The sequence below is a fragment of the Arachis stenosperma genome, chromosome 1 (genome assembly GCF_014773155.1).
Source record: "Arachis stenosperma cultivar V10309 chromosome 1, arast.V10309.gnm1.PFL2, whole genome shotgun sequence".
NCBI classification, from domain to species: Eukaryota; Viridiplantae; Streptophyta; class Magnoliopsida; order Fabales; family Fabaceae; genus Arachis; species Arachis stenosperma.
This window is the reverse complement of record NC_080377.1, coordinates 27,454,608-27,474,973: the sequence shown is the minus strand read 5'-3', so window position 1 is coordinate 27,474,973 and position 20,366 is coordinate 27,454,608.

The following is a 20,366-nucleotide window of genomic DNA, read 5'->3' as shown; positions in this document are numbered from 1 at the left end:
ACTTCCCAAATAAAGTACCATTCTACCCTGTAGTATACTTTGCTCATATCAAGCTTCAATACTACTTCATAATCACCGCTACTCTTAGTTTTTAGGGAATGCATCAGTTCATGTGTAATTAGAGTATTATCACTAATTAGTCAATCTTTAACAAATGCACTTTTATTTTCACTAATTACCATGTTTAAAACACCCTGCATATAGTGAACTAGCACTTTTAAAATAATCTTATAAACAACACTACTCAAACTAATAAGTCTATTCAATGTCATAATGTCAGCAGGTAGGACCTTAGGGATTAAGCAGATATGAGTATGATTGAAACTCCTTAATATTTTTTTCCTACAAAAGAAGCTTGAAACCACATCTACAACTTCTTTTTTAATAATGTTCCAGAAATATTGAAAGAATTTACATGTGAAACCATCATCACACAAGGCTAAAAAAGATTAATAAAAAAGGTAGCTTTATTGATTTCCTTCTCTGTAACTCTCTTGGTAAGTCTACTATTAGTATCCTCATCCACCCGCCTACCCATCTCCTCCAGTTTTTCTATAGCCCTCCTTGGATTAGAAGTAGTGAAAAGCTCACTAAAGTATTCCTAAGCAATGTGTGACATACTTTTTGGGTTAGCTTTGTAGGAACCCAAGTTATCTTGGAGCCTGTGCATCTTGTTCTTTTGATTTTTGTTTTGAAATTTCGCATGAAAAAACTTTGTATTCTAGTTCCTCTATTGTAGCCATTACAGTTTAGATTTCTCCCTTCAGTATCTCTCCTATAACTCATAAGCATCTGCTAATTTGGCCTCTAAAACTTGAATTCTCATTTTCTTTGCCAAATTTCCTTTTGCCTTCTCCTTTTCAGCTTTTCTTTGATTTTAGTGATTCTTTTTTGTGAGTTATGATTATTACAGCGCTGCCAATCAACAAGCAAATGCATGCACTTTTTAATTTGCAGAACAGCTTGTACATTGGTGAGCTATCCATTTTTTAATTTGCACTTTTGTATGTATTTATTTATAATTTTATATATTATTTTATAAGAATTTAGTTATTTTGATTAGCCATAGTTAAATTGATCAAATTTCTAAACCAATAAATCAATAACTACAGTAATCTAATAATTGATTCGGTTTTTAAGTTACTAAATGCTTGGGCTTACTTGCAAGCCATTGAAAAATATGAGTACATTACTATTTGCCTTTTAATTTAAATAATCTAATCCAAGTTATACGAAAAACATTAAGTATGTGGTTTAAACAGTTGAATTCGTAATAAGGCTATGAAAAATAGAATTACACTATTTTGGGGGGAAAATTCACTCCTCTTTTGAGTATATTTGTGCTTACTGAATAACACGAGGAGAATGTGACTGATGCCCAATGAATGAAACTGTATGATTGATATCTAATCACAGTAATTGGAGATCTCATTAAGGTGATTTAATGTGGGTAACAAAGTCATACAAATTTCATAAGTAGTGTTGCTTTTTTGTTTCTCACCATATGTATATAAGAGTACAAATACATTTATGGTGTTTTATTGTTTGCTATCATTCATATGAGATGAATGGTGATGAGATTCATTGTCCCAAAATGTGACCTTGACGATGTTTATTATGGCATACCCTTGATTGATAAGCACAAAATTGAGGGTAGAGATAAGACCGTCTCCTATGTATTTGTACATTAACTCTAGAATTCTCTTGTTTACCAAAATATGAAAATGTCACTAATGCACAAACAGGTAGGAATAATATTAAGTATAAGAATATTTTGTGGTCTTATAGACGTGTTTCAACTGTTATCTCTAAAGTATAAGAAAATAGTTTACTCTATCATTTTTTAGAAAATTGTCACTCACTTAATTTAAGATGTAGTTTAAATTCTTTTGAAAACTTCACTAATACAAAATATTTTTCAACTTTTCTTAGTTCTTTTAGATTTCTTTAAGTCTGTAACATGTAAGATATTGATGTATTTGTATCGAGTTAGTGTTTCAAACTTTGTTCCACATAAAGGATTCTAGTAAAGATATAAATATTTATATATTGAAATATAACGTATATGGACAAAAGAAAATTCAAATGAATTGATGGATTCTCACGAATGATCTAAAAATATTGGTGTGAATTGTATTTTTAATGATTCATGTCTAATCCTAAAGAATTTTGGTGGAAACCATTTCATAGATCAAAGATTCCAATGATGTTTAAATGGCATGCTGATTTGTATTTTTGGAGTTGGCAAGAGTGATATTATATCTGTCTGGTTTGAGATCATTTGGCGAGGAGCAAAACAGGAGAAATATTAGGTTGAAGTTATTTTCATCATGTCTAATAAGACAATTTAAGAATTGCTAACTAATGGATCACTTTTTAGAGTAAAACCCCACGTTGACCTTTAATCATTTCACAAACTCCTATTTTGCCCCCTCATCAATTTAAAAATGATATTGCAGCATCTAACCACTGTCTTTGTCAGACTTTTTGCCCCATCTGTTAATGTCTCTGTCTATAGTTAAAGGATGTTGCTTACTTATGTCGTTAACTCAACACGTGTCAAGCAATCATTTAAAGAACAAATTGCCCCCTGATCGTTCAACAAAAATGCTACATTTTTCCCTCTTCAATAATTTCTCCGAAGTTGATTTCGTTAATGGTTTAGATAATTTCACTCTTAGCAGAGGAGGTAGGAAGGAGATGAATCACGACAGTGATTGAACACTGTAACACCCTAACTACCAAAGCTCACGCTTCCGGCTGCGCGACTCTAATAGCACGGACATTATGACGACACTTTTACTATTTAATACTAAAATATGAGACTGTTTAAAACTTTAAACCGCAAAATCGCTCCCGATAATACTTTTGCTATACAACGTACATCCATACATACCATACAACTTATAGAAACTCATAAAGAGTACATCCATATATATAAATAATATTACAGAAAATAACCAATACAATCCCTATCCCTCTTACAAAAATATACCAAGATAAAGGCGATGGTACAATAAATAATAATCTAAAGCAACGCAGAGCATTTCCATAACAACTAAATAAACTCTTCGTGACTTCTGCGCCCATATCCTAAAAGGGGGAAAAAGTAGGGGGGGTGAGAACATCATCCTCGAAAGGGTTCTCAGTAGGGGATTTTTGGGAATTACTGTAATAGGATACGTGAAGATAAACCGTACTAGTGATTAATACCCGTCTTATGCCTCTTTTCAAAAACAATGGTTTACAATAAAAGTAAAGTCAGAAATCTTTTCTGAAAGAAGAACCGTTCAATTCTCAAAACTCAAAAGCCTTTTAAAAAGGTTTATCTATGCTGAACCAAAATAGCCTTTCATATTTTTCAAAACCAGAAACACAAAACCGAAACCAACCATCGGTTCATCTCATTCCAACCACGGCCCTAGGCCCAAACAATCCAACCATCAACCAATCACCACAGTCCAACAGAGTCTCAGTAGCAAACACGAATAGGAAGATGCAAGCACAAACAAACAGTTATTGCAAGTAGAACAATTAGCAGTTAATCACATAGACAAACCAAGTAAAATATACACACCCAAATAATGTCACATAGATGCATATGATGCATGCCTGTCCTAGAGGCTGAAGATATCATCTGTCGGTTATAGAGCCAACCCGACAAGTCCTGTTAGCTAACCATTGGACTGTCCCTCTGTCGTCCATCCCCAACTCGAGTTATACTCATCATAAACTTGATCATAATTATGATCCATATCCATCACCTTCACTGGTGAATATTTACGGGGGCGAGCTCATCCGGGACTTTCACAGTGCCCGGCCACACTTACGACATAGGGTCAGCAGAGTCTCGAGCCTCCACATGGAGCACGTGGTGGCTAGCCACTGCTTTTTCCCAGGAATCTCGTGCCTCTGATAGTGGAAGTGCAAATCATAATTATCAATAATCCAGTATATACATGCATTCATTCTCATCCATGGATCAACATCCATCTCAGCCATCCGGCTCACGGTTCAGTCCAGAACCAGCCGATATTCATATCATACACAGCCATTCTGGCTCACGGTTCAATCCAGAACCAGCCAATATTCATAATCATACACAGCCATTCAGGTCCATAACAAAACAGCACTTCCACCATTCAACATCATTAAATTCATAAAATCGGCATTTTAAGCCATAAATCACTTTTTTCTCAATTCATTTCACTTTGAAATCGAATTTTAACTCTTTTCAGCCTTGGCTTTAAAGATCTCATTTCTCAAATCATCTCAGGCTCATAAGCCAAATTTACTCAAAGTGAGTTCCCTTTTTAAAACAAAGCCGCTCTCGGCATCCTCTTTCCAAGACTCCCAAACCATGGAAAGTTAAAGATTCATTTTGGGAACATTCAAAATCACCCATCCCACAATGGGATTTTATAACAAAGTTTCTCGATAGAGTCCCAAGTCTTTAGGGGAGAATAACATAACTCATTTTTCCAAATTCACTTTAAAATCGTTAAAAACCTTGGCTTCTAGATTTGAGTAATAAAATAGGATCTAAGCCAAACCGAGTCACGTAATCATTTACTTCTTTCAAAGCTGTTTCCTTTACTTAGGCAAAACAGCTTCAACCCCCATGATAAACTCTACAGCGATTCAACTGTTTGAAATTGTTTTAGTCTTGCAAGAATTCAGAATTCAAAGAGTACTTAAAGCCTTTCTCAAAATATTTCAAAATGAAACTTGTCAATAGATATTCGGGTTCTTTCAAAACCATTGAAACTTCTTTAATTGAAAACCCCAAGTCAAATTCAAAGGCATAAACCCTTTTCATATTCCAACAGCCTTAAAGCATAAGTTTCATTTAAATAACTTGTTCGCAAAGGAAATGTAATACCTTGAGAAACAAAACTAAATCACAATTTCCCTTTTAGTAAGTCACTTCAAAAGCATAAGTCATCCCTTTCCTAATAATTCGGATAAAATAGTAGAAGTCGTTAACTCATAAGTTTCCGAATAACATTTCAGTAAAGTCCCGGATTCTACTGGAATTTCGGTAACACCTCCCCTAAAACTTGGACTTTGCCACACGGTTCGGGTCCCAACAAAACCGTTCCACAATCCTTTTCAATAGTCCAAATTTCAAAATTGGTCCAAGGCAGGCCAAAATCCAACAGTCATCTCAATTCCATATTTCAAGAAAACCGTTCCAAAATCAAATCATTATCAGCCGAATAAACTCACTTATAAAACTTTAAAGAAACGGTTCAGCAATAATCATTTATCAAACTAGATCATTTAAAGCAAACCAGGCTGAATTCAAGAGTGTATTCTATTTTTCACATTCTCAAGAAAGTTAACTCAAATCAATCCTCAACGGATTAAACTCGATTTCAAAGCTTTAAAAGAATCAACTTCAAAAGCATTTCATTTCACAAAACCACACAACAAATCCAACCAACAAATGTTCATAATCAATCGAGACAATTCAAACCATACATAAGGCCGATACAATCACCAAATACACATTTTCTCACATCAGTATCCATATGTAATAATTCCAATACATAAAGTATAGTTTTTGGAAAGCTCCCCTACCTTAAAACGCAAATCCATAACCCAAATACCTCATCAAGTCCTTTCCGCCTCAAACCGAACTAACGAGAACTAAAACCTCAGCTCCCAACCACTTTTGCAATAACAATAGCAACACTAATCGCAACATATAATAATCAGGACTCGATCCCACGTTATCAAAACTCATATTCATTAACCAACACGACCGAATACTAACGCGAGTCTTTTTGAAACATAATTACTTACCGAAACTAAGAAAGGACGGCTGAACCGAAACAGCGGCAGTTTTTGGGCCGATTCGGCGGCAGCCTGGCAGCCACTTCAAGCGGCAGCGGCGACAAATTCTGATCACGACAACTAAAACCAACATGCAGTGACTATAGTATTCTCGGAATTCAAAAAGGACAGAAACCACAATTAAAACCCTTCCCGACAAATTTTTTCGGCGACGGCAGCAGGGTCTCAAGTGACAGAAGCTCAGCCCGGAGCTCCGGCAGTGATCCCGGAAGCCACATAACCACTCCCGGCAGCTGGAAACACAGAGGCGCAACTTCCTCTCCGGCAGCGGCACCTGCGGCGGCCTGAACCATTTTCTGACGGTGGCAACGGAAGACACGGTGGCGCCTTCCCTTTCCCAACGGACCAAGGTAACAGAAATGGAGGGGATTTCATTATTTCTCTCTCGCCACCGACAAGGACAACGACTACCCAGCTCTGCCGACGGCGCGCCCGCAGCAACAGCGCTCAGGCGTGCCGGTGACGACGCAAGGTAGCGTCCCTTTCTCCTCTTCTCGTACTCCAGCTTCGGTGGGTTAGCAGTGGCTGAGTTACGGCGCGGCTCTCTCTTCTTAGTGGTACAGCAGTGGAATAGAGGCATCAGACCAGCGACTGGGTGGCGCGATGACACGGCTCCTCACGCGCGGCGATCCGGCGATGCGACGCGACGGCAGCTTGCAGGGACGACAACGACGCGACGGCGGTAGTGAAACCTGACGCGTTGGTGCGGTTCTCCTCCCTCCCCTTGTCTTCTTCTCCTGGCGCGACACAGACTCCTTCTCCCTTCTCTACTTCTGTTTTGGTTTCTTTCATGGGAGGAGGGGAAGCCGCATATGTGTGATGGCTGCGCAGCAAGACAGTAAAGAAGGGGGTTGGGGCTGCGCAGCGTTGAAGAGGAGGAATAGAGGCTGCTGCTTGGTTCCTTTTCCCTACTGCTGTTGCGCAGGAATGGAGAAAGGGGAAGAGGTGCGTTGCTGCTACTGGGTGTGGGTGAATAGGGAACCGGGTCGGGTACGGGTTACTGTGTTAGGGTTTCATTTTTTAAAAAATTAGGGTTAGGGGCATTTTAGTAATTCCACTTAAAAATAGGGATAATATAGTAATTAGAAATAAATTATAATCCAACAATAATAATGTATAAAAATACTATTTGCTCATCAATTTTACAAATTATTTCCAATAAAATGTCCCCACCAAATAATTAGAAATAATATACTTAATTTCTTCATTTTCCAAAATAGTAATATCAATATTCTAAAGTATTAATTATTTAGTTCAAAATCATATAAAAATCCTTTTTATTTTACAACTACCAATTATATGATTTAAATATAGAAAATAATCCAATAATTGTAAAATTGGTTAAAAACAATAACTTATCTCAAATTCAATAAATCAAAACTTGCCTTAATTATCTTTAATAAAATAATTTTTGAAATTAAGGCTATAAATAACTATATGATTTGAGACTTGATCATAAAAATACTTTTCAAAGATTCTGGGTCTTATATTCTACCCACCTTATAAAAATTTTCGCCCTCGAAAATTGATACAAAACGAAAGAAAATTCATAACAGTTCACCCTTGAACACATTTAAGGAAGAAGCAAAAATATCTCAAAATATAAACATATATACGGTTTTCAAGTACTTAAATGGCCGTATGCATAAAAATACAAAGGTAGGAGTGTGATTGTAAAGCAAACATTACAAGATAGGCTCAATGCACAAGGTCATATGATCTGAAGGCTTTACAAAAACTTGAGGTGCCAAAATAGGGTGCAAATCAGGATAGGCATTCACAAGGCAAAGTGGTAATTAGTGTGGTAAAAGGCTGTAAAGCATGTTGGTATTTAAACAGCGGCATAACGTTCACCGACAAATCTTGTTCCCACTTCAGAACTTCAATTTCCCAACTCCACCAATCATTTTACAACCTCATAGCCGATCATAAGCCTAACAACCACAAACCCGTTCGCAAGGAACAAAACACCCACAACTCATAACGTTGCACACCTACTGCTCCAGTTTCTGTATACACATATCACGTCTTAAAGAACTAACGCATCACGTTACTACGTCTACAAGTCGCATGTGATATCAAAACAATTCTCGAGTCTACTCAGAAGGATACAAGATTCAGAAAGGAGGGACACATGTCAAGAATAATACTAATAGATTTGAGAGAATGTATCCAATTCAGGTAAACAAAGACGCTCAACCAATGAAGTTTACTAGAAATAAATCGATTGACAACTTCAAAGATAACCCTTGTATCAAAGAAATCCAACAAGACCAATAAAAAGAAAATTCAGCGCATTATTTTGAAACAAATTCAAGCTGAGTCAAAGAAGCATGAAGTGTCCAGAAAAGAATATCTCAAACCTAAGACAAAGCTCACAGAACTTAAGAGCATGATTAAAAATACTTCCAAATACATTGTTCAAAAAAGAATAAAAAACTTGCGGAAAATCACTTCACAATTTAGAAGAAAAGCTCAATAGCAAACATTCCTCAAGAGGGCAACAAAAGCAATAACGTGGCTTTGCTCTAATTCGATTTCAAATTGATGTAGATTATGTAGAGTTTTAAAAACAAAATGAACATAAGTTTGGCTAAGAGCCAAAATATTTCCTCAAATATGTTAGAAAGATAATTAGGTGCACAACCTAACCAAAGGCAATCATAAAACTCGGAAGAGAAATCAAATGCTTGTTCAAAAATTTTTAGAGTCCATACTCCAACAAGCGTGTATAAAAGTTTTAGCAAGGACAAAGAGAAAGTTAAACTCTTTTTAGAAAGGAAATTCCGAGGTAAAAATTTGCTTACAATCTAGTAAGAAAATAAGTGGTGCGTTACAAACAAACCGGTTTCTACTAAATAAGGAAGCTTTCCAAAACCTCATTTAGAATAGCGCATGCCAACTTTAAATTAACTTCGCCAAAATTGAATAATGGTTTCAATCTCAATCAAGCAATAGAAAATAAATTCTGTTTAAAACTTCTTAAAAGAGAATTCAAAACTTCTTTAAAAGGTTCAAAACAAGACTCCAAAAGTGTTCTTGAAATCACCATCTCAGAAGAACATTCAAGAAGTTTAAGATGTACTAAAAAGAAGTCAAGCCATGCAACAAAAGGATCTTAAACCAAGATAGCTCAAACAAGATCCACTAGGCATGAGACATCAAACAAGCTTTCAATTGATTCAAAAGAATACAAAAGTCATAGAAAAAGACAACTCAACCATTAGTAATTTCTCAAGGATAAATCTTTGGCTAAAAACTCTTGTAGAGATAATGAGAGGATAGACGATGCACGAAATTGAAACAAATCAAGCTGACTCACATAAGAGTGAGATTCACAAGAGAGAAAAAACCAAGATCAATGGTAATGTTCACAAGATGTAAAAGATTAGTCAAAAACAAAGTCAAACATGACATTCATGGAGATGGAAAGCTTAAGAGAGAATGAGTCCGTTCATAAGAAGAAAGTTGCGAGTCCATCATTTTTAGAAGAATCACAATGACATAAACAATGTAGTAGGCTAAACCAAACTCAAATCAAAATAAATTAAGTGAAGTTTACCAAACGAAACTCAACCTGAGTAAAAGCAAAAAATTCTTTCTTTTCGGAGTTTTGAAAAATACCCAAATACATAATCAAATGAAGATGTGCATTGGAACCGTAGTAAAATTACTAGAAAGTCAATTTGTATTTAAAGAAGGTGTAGTTCCATAACACAGTAAAAGCACAGACGAGGTATTAGAAATAAATAGTTGTTAAACTGTATAAGAAATCTTCAAAATTGCACATATAGATAAGTATATATCTTTTTAACAGCAATTTTCATAAAAATCTCAAAATTGGTTGTGATCACTGTTAAATAAGAGAAAAACTGAATCAAAAATTTCTCTATTAATGGACTCGGAATCCGGAGTTAAAAGCACAACGCATTAATACCAGTTCAAAGCTCTATCAAAGAACACGTAATTTAAGAAGAACTCAAACAAAAAAAGATAGATACAACAAGGATTTCAAACAAGCATATGCACTTAAGATCAAACAAGAATGCATATGAATAGGAGAATAGAGTTGCAAAAGCAAACTACTTTTCATGGGGATTAGCAACCAAGAACTTCAAGTTAGGATATGAAAGAACAGGTCGACTCGAACAAAATCCAAGATACACAACTGAATAGCCTCGAGAAGTAGTTTCTAATGCTCCCAAAACCCGCGATTCGCTTTACTTAAAACTCTTATATTGTCTATGATAACCCATTAGTGCTTTCATGTACAAAATTCACTAGTATTAAGCCGGCCAAACTTAATACCAAGAATTATGCAATGCAAGACTAACAGCGTTAATCAATAGACCGTCATGTGCATAAAGCTCTAATCCTCATCATTCGACAAGACTTAGTACATGACAAATGCTCAGAGTATGCAATTGAAGCATAGTCGGTCCATTTCTCAGGCTCTACAGGAAAGACCGCTCTGATACCATAATGTAACACCCTAACTACAAAAAGCTCACGCTTCCGGCTGCGCGACTCTAATAGCGCGGACATTACAATGACACATTTACTATTTGATACTAAAATATGAGCCTGTTTAAAACTTTAAACCTCAAAACCGCTCCCGAAAATACTTTTGCTATACAACGTACATCCATACATACCATACAACTTACAGAAACTCATAAAGAGTACATCCATATATATAAATAATATTACAGACAATAACCAATACAATCCCTATCCCTCTTACAAAAATATATCAAGATAAAAGCGAGGGTACAATAAATAATAATCTAAAGCAACACAGAGCATTTTCACAACAACTAAATAAACTCTTCGTGACTTCTGCGCCCATATCCTGAAAGGGAAAAAAGTAGGGGGGTGGAACATCATCCTCGAAAGGATTCTCAGTAGGGGTTTTTGGGAATTACTGTAATAGGATACGTGAAGATAAACCGTACCAGTGATTAATAACTGTCTTATGCCTCTTTTCAAAAACAATGGTTTACAATAAAAGTAAAGTCAGAAATCTTTTCTGAAAGAAGTACCGTTCAATTCTCAAAACTCAAAAGCCTTTTAAAAAGGTTTATCTATGCTGAACCAAAATAGCCTTTCATATTTTTCAAAACCAGAAACACAAAACCAAAACCAACCATCGGTTCATCTCATTCTAACCACGGCCCTAGACCCAAACAATCCAACCATCAACTAATCACCACAGTCCAACAGAGTCTCAGTAGCAAACACGAATAGGAAGATGCAAGCACAAACAAACAGTTATTGCAAGTAGAAGAATTAGCAGTTAATCACATAGGCAAACCAAGTACAATATGCACACCCAAATAATGTCACATAGATGCATATGATGCATGCCTGTCCTAGTGGCTGAAGATATCATCTGTCGGTTATAGAGCCAACCCGACAAGTCCTGGTAACTAACCATTGGACTGTCCCTCTGTCGTGCATCCCCAACTCAAGTTATACTCATCATAAACTTGATCATAATCATGATCCATATCCATCACCTTCACTGGTGAATATTTACAGGGGCGAGCTCATCCGGGACTTTCACAATGCCCGGCCACACTTACGACATAGGATCAGCAGAGTCTCGAGTCTCCACCTGGAGCACGTGGTGGCTAGTGGTGGACGAAATTGTGATCATCAATGTTGTATTCTTTGTTGTTGTATGGAATAATTATAATGGCTCTTTGCTATGTGTGGACACAACTCCGTTCAACTTAACCAGCAAGTGTACTGGGTCATCCAAGTAATACCTTACGTGAGTAAGGGTTGATCCCACAGAGATTGTTGGTATGAAGCAAGCTAGAGTTATCTTGTAAATCCCAGTCAGGTAGAGCCAAATGTAATTGGATTAGATATTTAAAAGATAAATAAAATAAAGGGATAGAAATACTTATGTAAATTAATAGTGGGAGTTTCAGATAAGCGTATGGAGATACTGTGCCCTTTCTTTTTCTACTTTCCTACTTCTTCCTTCAATCCCTCTTACTCCTTTCCATGGCAAGCTGTATGTAGGGCATCACCGTTGTCAATGGCTACATCCCATCCTCTCAGTGAAAAAGGTCCAAATGCTCTGTCACAGCACGGCTAATCATCTGTCGATTCTCAATCAGGTTGGAATAGAATCCCTTGATTCTTTTGCGTCTGTCACTAACGCCCAGCCTTCAGGAGTTTGAAGCTCGTCACAGTCATTCAATCCCGGAATCCTACTCGGAATACCACAGACAAGGTTAGACTTTCCGGATTCCTATGAATGCCGCCATCAATCTTGCTTGTACCACGATGATTCTGATTAAGGAATCTAAGAGATATGCGCCCGGCCTAAGGTAGAACGGAAGTGGTTGTCAATCACGCGCTTTCATAGGTGAGAATGATGATGAGTGTCACAGATCATCACATTCATTAAGTTGAAGTGCAACGAATATCTTAGAACAGGAATAAAGAGAACTGGATAGAAAATAGTAGTAATTGTATTAAAGCTTGAGGTACAGCAGAGCTCCACACCCTTAATCTATGGTGTGTAGAAACTCCACCGTTAAAAATACATAAGTGAAAGGTTCAGGCATGGCCGAATGGCCAGCCCCCCAAAACGTGATCAATGGCCTCCTAAGATGAAGAATAAAACAAAACTGAGACCAAAGATGTAACGTGGTCAAAAGACACTGAATACAATAGTAAAATGTTCTATTTATACTAAACTAGCTACTAGGGTTTACAGAAGTAAGTAATTGATGCATAAATTCACTTTCGGGGCCCACTTGGTGTGTGTTTGGGCTGAGCTTGATCTATCCACGAGCTGAGGCTTCTTTTGGAGTTGAACGGCAAGTTGTAACGTGTTTTGGACGTTCAACTCCGGGTCGTGACGTGTTTCTGGCGTTTTACTCCAGACAGCAGCATAGAACTGGCGTTGAGCGCCAGTTTACGTCGTCAATTCCCAAATAAAGTATAGACTATTATATATTTCTGGAAAGCTCTGGATGTCTACTTTCCAACGCCGTTGAGAGCGCGCCATTTGGAGTTCTGTAGCTCTAGAAAATCCATTTCGAGTGCAGGGAAGTCAGATTCCAACAGCATCAGCAGTCCTTTGTCAGCCTCCTATCAGAGTTTTGCTCAAGTCCCTCAATTTCAGCCAGAATTTACCTGAAATCACAGAAAAAGATACAAACTCATAGTAAAGTCCAGAAATGTGAATTTAACATAAAAACTAATGAAAACATCCCTAAAAGTAGCTTGAACTTACTAAAAATTACCTAAAAACAATGCCAAAAAGCGTATAAATTATCCGCTCATCACAACACCAAACTTAAATTGTTGCTTGTCCCCAAGCAACTGAAAATCAAATAGGATAAAAAGAAGAGAATATACTATAAATTCCAAAATATCAATGAATATTAATTCTAATTAGATGAGCGGGACTTGTAGCTTTTTGCTTCTGAATAGTTTTGGCATCTCGCTTTTTCCTTTGAAGTTTAGAATGATTGGCTTCTCTAGGAACTTAGAATTTCGGATAGTGTTATTGATTCTCCTAGTTAAGTATGTTGATTCTTGAACACAGCTACTTATGAGTCTTGGCCGTGGCCCTAAGCACTTTGTTTTCCAGTATTACCACTGGATACATAAATGCCACAGACACATGACTGGGTGAACCTTTTCAGATTGTGACTCAGCTTTGCTAGAGTCCCCAGTTAGAGGTGTCCAGAGCTCTTGAGCACACTCTTTTTGCTTTGGATCACGACTTTAACCACTCAGTCTCAAGTTTTTCACTTGGACCTGCATGCCACAAGCACATGGTTAGGGACAGCTTTGATTTAGCCGCTTAGGCCTGGATTTTATTTCCTTGGGCCCTCCTATCCATTGATGCTCAAAGCCTTGGATCCTTTGTACCCTTGCCTTTTGGTTTTAAGGGCTATTGGCTTTTTCTGCTTGCTTTTTCTTTTTCTTTCAATTTTTTTTCGCAAGCCTTTGATTTTTCACTGCTTTTTCTTACTTCAAGAATCAATTTCATGATTTTTCAGATCATCAATAACATTTCTCTTTGTTCATCATTCTTTCAAGAGCCAACAGTTTTAACATTCATAAACAACAAGATAAAAAATATGCACTGTTCAATCATTCATTCAGAAAACAAAAAGTATTGTCACCACATCAATATAATTAAACTAAATTCAAAGATAAATTCGAAATTCATGTACTTCTTGTTCTTTTGAATTAAAAACATTTTTCATTTAAGAAAGGTGAAGGATTAATGGAATTATTCATAGCTTTAAGACATAGTTACTAAACACTAATGATCATGAAGTAGAGACACAAAACATAAATGAACACACAACATAAAAACCGAAAAGCAGAAAGAAATAAGAACAAGGAATGAATCCACCTTAGTGGCGTCTTCTTCTTGAAGGACCAACAATGTCCTTAAGCTCTTCTATATCCCTTCCTTGCCTTTGTTGCTCCTCCCTCATTGCTCTTTGATCTTCTCTTATTTCATGGAGAATGATAGAGTGCTCTTGATGTTCCACCCTTAATTGTTCCACATTGTGGCTCAAATCTTCTAAGGAAGTGTTGAGTTGTTCCCAATAGTTGTTGGGAGGAAAGTGCATCCCTTGAGGCATCTCAGGGATTTCTTGATGATGAGCTTCCTCATGCATCTCTTGAGATCCGTGGAGGGTCTCTCTTGCTTGCTCCATCCTCTTCTTGGTGATGGGCTTATCCTCTTCAATGAGGATGTCTCCTTCTATGATAACTCCAGCTGAGTAACATAGATGGCAAATAAGATGAGAAAAAACTAGCCTTGCCGTGTTGGAGGGCTTATCGGCTATTTTGTAGATTTCATTTGAGATGACTTCATGAACTTCTACTTCCTCTCCAATCATGATGCTGTGAATCATGATGGCCCGATCCACAGTAACTTCAGATCGGTTGCTAGTGGGAATGATGGAGCGTTGAATGAACTCCAACCATCCTCTAGCCATAGGTTTGAGGTCCAATCTTCTCAGTTGAACTGGCTTGCCTTTGGAGTCTCTTTTCCATTGAGCTCCTTCCACACATATGTCCATGAGGACTTGGTCCAACCTTTGATCAAAGTTGACCCTTCTAGTGTAGGGGCGTTTATCTCCTTGCATCATGGGCAAGTGGAATGCCAACCTTACATTTTCTGGACTAAAATCTAAGTATTTCCCCCGAACCATTGTGAGATAATTCTTTGGACTCGGGTTCACACTTTGATCATGGTTTCTAGTGATCCATGCATTGGCATAGAACTCTTGAACCATTAAAATTCCGGCTTGTTGCATGGGGTTGGTTAGGACTTCCCAACCTCTTCTTCGGACCTCATGTCGGATCTCCGGATACTCATTTTTCTTGAGCTTGAAAGGGACCTCGGGGATCACCTTCTTCTATGCCACAACATCATAGAAGTGGTCTTGTTGGCTTTTGGAGATGAATCTTTCCATCTCCCATGACTCGAAGGTGGAAGCTTTTGTCTTCCCTTTCCTTTCTAGAGGATTCTCGGCCTTAGGTGCCATTGATGGTAATGGAAAAACAAAAAGCTTATGCTTTTACACACCAAACTTAAAATATTGCTCGCCCTCGAGCAAGAGAAGAAAGAGGAGAAGAAGAGAAGAAGAAAAGATGGAGGATAGTGAGGGGAGATGGATTGGCCAAGGGTAGAAGAGGGGGTTGTGATGTGTGAAAATGAAGTAGAATGGAAGGGTATATAGGGAGGGGAGTGGGTGTAGTTTCGGTCATTTAGGGTGGGTTTGGGTCGGAAAGTTTTTGAATTTGAAGGTGGGTGGGGTTATGGGGAAGAGTGGATGGATGTGAGTGGTGAAGGGGTAATTGGGAAGAGAGATTGAAGTTGTTGGGAAGTGTGTTTGGGGAAGAGTGTATAGGATTAGGAGGTAAGGTGGGAATATGTAGGTGGGGATCTTGTGGGGTCACACTGAGATTAGGTGGGGATCTTGTGGGGTCCACAGATCCTGAGATGATCCTGTGGGGTCCACAAATCCTGAAGTGTCAAGGATTTACATCCCTGCGCCAATTAGGCATGTAAAATGCCTTTGCACACCATTCTGGCATTTAAACACCGAGATGATGCACACTCTGGGCGTTCAACGCCCATGTGTAGCATGTTTCTGGCATTGAACGCCAGTTCCATGCTTGTTACTGGCGTTCAGCGCCAACTTTCCTCAAGGCACATTCCTGGCGTTCAAACGCCAGGATGTTGCTTGTTTCTGGCGTTCAGTGCCAGATTCATGCTCTGTTCTGGCGTTGAACGCCAGCCAGATGCTCCTTACTGGCGTTGAACGCCAGTATGTCCTCCCTCCAATGTGTGATTTTTCTTCTGCTATTTTTTATTTTGTTTTTAATTTTTATATTTTTTTTCGTGACTCCACATGATCATGTACCTAATAAAACACAAAATAAAAATAACATAAAATAAAAATTAGATAAATAAAAATTGGGTTGCCTCCCAACAAGCGCTCTTTTAATGTCATTAGCTTGACAGTGGGCTCTCATGGAGCCACAAAGGTGATCAGGTCAATATTGTAAAACTCCCAACACCAAACTTAGAGTTTGGATATGGGGTCTTAACACCAAACTTAGTGTTTGGTTGTGGCCTCCCAACACCAAACTGAGAGTTTGACTGTGGGGGTTCTGTTTGACTCTGTACTGAGAGAAGCTCTTCATGCTTACTCTCTTTTGTCACAGAAGGATGGCCATGTGCCTTAAACACAAGGTAGTCCCCATTCAATTGAAGGACTAATTCACCTCTGTTGACATCTATCACAGCTCCTGCTGTGGCTAGGAAGGGTCTTCCAAGGATGATGCATTCATCCTCTTCCTTCCTAGTGTCTAAGATTATGAAATCAGCAGGGATGTAAAGGCCTTCAACCTTTACTAACAAGTCCTCTACTAATCCATAAGCTTGTCTTAATGACTTGTCTGCCAATTGTAATGAGAACAAGGCAGGTTGTACCTCAATGATCCCCAGCTTCTCCATTACAGAGAATGGCATAAGATTTATCCCTGACCCCAGATCACATAGAGCTTTTTCAAAGGTCATGGTGCCTATGGTACAAGGTATTAAGAACTTGCCAGGATCTTGTCTCTTTTGAGGTAAAATTTGCTGAACCCAGGTATCTAGTTCACTAATGAGCAAGGGAGGTTCACTTTCCCAAGTCTCATTACCAAACAACTTGGCATTCAGCTTCATAATAGCTCCTAAATATTGAGCAGCTTGCTCTCCAGTCACATCTTCATCCTCTTCAGAGGAAGAATAGTCTTCAGAGCTCATGAATGGCAGAAGAAGATTTAATGGAATCTCTATGGTCTCTATATGAGCCTCAGATTCCTTTGGATCCTTAATAGGAAATTCCTTCTTGCTTGAGAGACGTCCCAGGAGGTCCTCCTCACTATGATTTTCGTCCTTCTCCTCCCTTGTGCATTCGGTCATATTGATCACATCAATGGCCTTGTACTCTCCTTTTGGATTCTCTTCTGTATTGCTTGGGAGAATACTGGGAGGAGTTTCAATGACTTTCTTACTCAGCTGGCCCACTTGTGCCTCCAGATTTCTGATGGAGGATCTTGTTTCACTCATGAAACTGAAAGTGGCTTTTGACAGATCAGAGACTAAGTTTGCTAAATTAGAGGGGCTCTGTTCAAATTTTCTGTCTGTTGCTGAGAAGATGATGGAAAAGGCTTGTTATTACTGAGCCTATTTCTTCCACCATTATTAAAGCCTTGTTGAGGCTTTAGTTGATCCTTCCGTGAGAAATTTGGATGATTTCTCCATGATGAGTTATAGGTGTTTCCATAAGGTTCACCCATGTAATTTACCTCTGCTATTGCAGGGTTCTCAGGATCATAAGCTTCTTCAGAAGCTTCCTCTTTAGTACTGTTGGATGCATTTTGCCATCCATTCAGACTTTGAGAAATCATGTTAACTTGCTGAGTCAACACTTTGTTCTGAGCCAATATGGCATTCAGAGCATCAATTTCAAGAACTCCCTTCCTCTGAGGTGTCCCATTATTCACGAATTCCTCTCAGAAGTGTACATGAATTGGTTATTTGCAACCATGTCAATAAGTTCTTGAGCTTCTGCAGGTGTTTTCTTTAGGTGAATGGATCCACCTGCAGAATGGTCCAGTGACGTTTTTGAAAACTCAGATAGACCATAATAGAATATATCTAATATGGTCCATTCTGAAAACATGTCAGATGGACACCTTTTGGTCAACTGCTTGTATTTTTCCCAAGCTTCATATAGGGATTCACCATCCTTTTGTTTGAAGGTCTGAACATCCAATCTAAGCTTGCTCAGCTTTTGAGGAGGAAAGAATTTATCCAAGAAGGCCGTGACCAGCTTATCCCAGGAGTCTAGGCTATCTTTAGGTTGTGAGTCCAACCATATTCTAGCTCTGTCTCTTACAGCAAAAGGGAAAAGCATTAGCCTGTAGACTTCAGGATCTACTCCATTTGTCTTAACAGTCTCACAAATCTGCAAGAACTCAGTTAAAAACTGGTAAGGATCTTTAGATGGAAGTCCATAAAACTTGCAGTTCTGTTGCATTAAAGCAACTAGTTGAGGTTTAAGCTCAAAATTGTTGGCTCCAATGGCAGGAATGGAGATGCTTCTTCCATCAAATTTGGACGTTGGTTTTGTGAAGTCACCAAGCATTTTCCTTGCATTATTGTTGTTGGGTTCGGCTGCCATCTCCTTCTCTTGTTCGAAAATTTCTGAAAGGTTATTTCTGGATTGTTGTAATTTAGCTTCTCTTAGTTTCCTCTTCAGAGTCCTTTCAGGTTCTGGATCAATTTCAACAAGAGTGCCTTTTTCCTTGTTCCTGCTCATATGAAAGAGAAGAAAAACAAGAAAAGAAGGGGAATCCTCTATGTCACAGTATAGAGATTCCTTTATGTTAGTAAAAAAGAAGAAGAGAATAGAAGAAGGAAGAGTGAAGAATCCAAACACAGGGGGAGGAGTGAGTTCGGATTTTTGGATGAAGAGAGGTGAAGAGAAGTGTTAGTAAATAAATAATTAAATAGAATAAGAAAAGAGAGGGAAAATTCGAAAATAATTTTGAAAAAGGAGTTAGTAATTTTGAAAATTAAAGATAAGATATGATTAAAATTAAAATTTAAAACAATTAAAAATAATTTTTGAAAAAGAGAGAGGTATTTTCGAAAATTAGAGAGAGAAAAGTAGTTAGGTGGTTTTGAAAAAGATAAGAAACAAACAAAAAGTCACATAGTTAGTTGAAAAAGATATTAAAATCAAATTTGAAAAGATAAGAAGATAAGATAAGATAGGATATTTTGAAATCAAAATTTTTGAAAAAGATAAAATTTTGAAAAAGATAAGATAAAAATATATGATTAAAAAAAGATAAAAAAAAGATATTTTGAAAAGATTTAATTTTTAAAATTAAAATTGATTACTTGACTAACAAGAAACTAAAAGATATGATTCTAGATTCTAAGGATTGAACCTTTCTTAACAAGAAAGTAACAAACTTCAAATTTTTGAATCAATCATATTACTTGTTAGTGTAATTTTCGAAAATTTGAAATAAAATTAAGAAAAAGATTTTTGGAAAATAATTTTCAAAATTTTTGAAAAAAAATAGAAAAAAAAATGAAAAAGATATGATTTTTGAAAAAGATTTTGAAATGATAAGATTTTTAAAATTGAAAATTTGACTTGACTTACAAGAAATAACTAAATTTAAAAATTTTTTGACTAAGTCAACTCAAATTTTTGAAATTTTGGAGAGAAATAAGGAAAAGATATTTTTTTTATTTTTGAATTTTTTTTATGATGAGAGAGAAAAACACAAAAGTGACCCAAAACATGAAAATTTTGGATCAAAACACAAGATGCATGCAAGAACACTATGAATGTCAAGATGAACACCAAGAACACTTTGAAGATCATGATGAACATCAAGAACATATTTTTGAAAAATTTTTAATGCAAAGAAAACATGCAAGACACCAAACTTAGAAATCTTTAATGCATGACTCTAACAAACGAAAAATGCATATGAAAAACAACAAACAACACAAAGCAAGAAAACATCAAGATCAAACAAGAAGACTTGTCAAGAACAACTTGAAGATCATGAAGAACACCATGAATGCATGAATTTTCGAAAAATACAAGAAAAAATTTTAAAGCATGCAATTGACACCAAACTTAAAAGTTGACTCAAGACTCAAACAAGAAACACAAAATATTTTTTTATTTTTATTATTTTTTTCGAAAAACATTATTAGAAAAACGAAAAATAAAAAAAAATTTGAAAAATTTTTTGAAAACTTTTTGAAAAGAAAATTACCTAATCTGAGCAACAAGATGAACCGTCAGTTGTCCATACTCGAACAATCCCCGGCAACAGCGCCAAAAACTTGGTGGACGAAATTGTGATCATCAATGTTGTATTCTTTGTTGTTGTATGGAATAATTATAATGGCTCTTTGCTAT